Source organism: Acyrthosiphon pisum, chromosome X (genome assembly GCF_005508785.2).
Source record: "Acyrthosiphon pisum isolate AL4f chromosome X, pea_aphid_22Mar2018_4r6ur, whole genome shotgun sequence".
NCBI classification, from domain to species: Eukaryota; Metazoa; Arthropoda; class Insecta; order Hemiptera; family Aphididae; genus Acyrthosiphon; species Acyrthosiphon pisum.
The window spans coordinates 985,264-987,421 of record NC_042493.1 but is presented as its reverse complement, the minus strand read 5'-3'; the positions used below and the strand labels follow the sequence as shown (position 1 = coordinate 987,421).

Sequence of the window (2,158 nt, the reverse complement as noted above, 5' to 3'; positions counted from 1 at the left end):
ATTAACGTTTAAAAAATATATGTAGTCGGGGGATTTTTTTTCCAATTACCATTTTAAATTTTTAAAAAAAAAAGTTATTCCTAACCCGTGTTAATGGTTTCCAACTATTCCAAACCGACCAAACCTGGTAAATATTAGCGGGGAAAAAACAATATTATTTTAAAATTTGAATATCAGCGCATGTCATAATTAATAATAATAATTATTATTATTAATAAATAAACATATTTTTATATCATGAGCTGATAACGTTTACCTATGGAGTCGAGCCTCAGGAGTTCAATAATATAATAAACAGGTTGCGAATTGGAAGAAGAGTCGAGAGTCGAGAGTCTGATTCGACTCATTAAACTGAGCTGAATTGAATGATTCGACTCAGAGGAATGAGTTGAAATTCCCATCCCTATATTTCTCTCATTAAAACACAATAACAATAAAAAATATAATTTTTAGCCAAAGGTATGATTTAGTCTCGTTATTTTTATTTGTTGTGGAGTCGCTAATAAAAGTATTTATAGATAAAAAAAAAAAATAAATAATAATGTCCTTATTTTACAATAATGTATTTTGTTTTAGTATATTTTAAAAATAAAAAGTCCAAAAATAATTAACATAATATATGATGAAATGTCGATTGAGGTGCTCAATTCTCTGATAGCTTAGATATCATCTGAAATCTCAAAACTTCTATTACGACGATCAGCTACAATCTTGGACTCTATGTTGAACTTGTGGACAATGTTGATCTCTATCATTAGAACTATAAAATATTGAATACTTATTAGGTATTTCATATGAACTTGTTTTGATGGCAATTATAATCAAACAGTATATTATACTTACCTATACAATGAATTGCCGTGGAAAAGAAGTGAGCACCTTTTTCAGAATGATTTTCTTTTAATATTCCACTTAAGCTCATAAACCAAATTACTAAGTAAACTACATGACAAATTATCCAAGTCTTCACATTTTTTCCATCTGTGGGCTAAAAAAAAAAACAATATAATATTATGTTGATAATTTTATTACTGTAATCATATATTCTCAAAATAGGAAAACATAATCGAATAACGTAGAATATAATATTATAAGTATCATAATTCATATATAGCTTAAGAAACTAAATTGAAAAAAAACATGGAACTCACTTTGCATATATGAAAGATTTTGAGTGTACCTCCCTATTTCCTATTGATTACCTATACCTAGGTGCTAGGCCAGTGTATTATAATACCTAATGGACCCGTTAAATGTGTACGGAGACACGTAGTTGTAAATTATAGTATTCGAAAAACAAATTTATTATAATCTCCAGAGGTGTATTTAAGATTTTGGTGCCCCATTTACCTCTGTTTCTTTTTACTCATTGTTTCAAAAAACTTTTAAACCACTTCTGATTAGGAAATTTACTTTTTCTTTTCGTTTAATGTGATACCTCGAAATGTATGGGTGATTCTTTTAACAAACAACACTCAATATTTTAAAAAGGGTACATTTTTTTGAAAATATTTTTTACATAGTTTCAAGTCGCTTATAAAACAACGTTTTTCTTAAAAAATTAAATTTTTTAATATTTTTTATCCTTATAATCGTTTAAGTTTTTTACTTTTTTGAATGACACCATTAAGTTTTAATTTTATATTTCAAAGCAGAAAATTGTTCTTAGTATTTTGATACATGAAAATCGAATTTGGGGCGAGTAGTTTATGAGTCATAAATATTCAAAGTTTTGATGAGTGGAGAAGTGGACAAACATTTCCCAGGGTAACCCAGTACCACTCCATTCCACTCATCCAAACTTTAAACATGGGTGGACTGAGGGAGGCCCTGAAGGCCCAGGTGGGTATAAGTGTTAAAACTACCTAACAAGAGACTCATGTTACAATTTTTATTTTAAATAAAATAACTTTTTAAGGAACTTATAACAAAATGAAAAAAAGGTCGGTAAGTGGATGTCGCTCTGCTGTACAGTAGGTTACAAGTGCGTCACTGTATAATGGATAGTATTAAATTTGAATTCAATGATATAATGATAATATCACTGTATAAGAAAAACGATTCTGAGCGGAGACGGTAAGTCAGTCTAGGTATAAGACATATTATATACTTATATCTATGCTATTAGAAAAAAAATTGAACTATAATATACACAGGA

The 2,158-nt window shown here is 28.4% G+C and overlaps 1 protein-coding gene and 1 long non-coding RNA gene across 4 annotated transcripts in view; both read right to left on the bottom strand.

The window, feature by feature from the left end:
* Positions 1–2,158, bottom strand: part of LOC100166878 (calcium/calmodulin-dependent protein kinase type 1) — a 455,364-nt gene that overhangs the window by 428,435 nt on the left and 24,771 nt on the right. The gene's annotated exons all lie outside the window — the stretch shown is intronic.
* Positions 463–2,158, bottom strand: part of LOC115033048 — a 3,763-nt gene continuing 2,067 nt past the window's right edge. Inside the window, exons 2-3 of the long non-coding RNA XR_003838744.1 lie at positions 844–988; positions 463–760 (exon numbers count right to left, since the gene is read on the bottom strand). This is a non-coding gene — a long non-coding RNA (uncharacterized LOC115033048). The remainder of the gene's footprint in view (positions 761–843; positions 989–2,158) is intronic.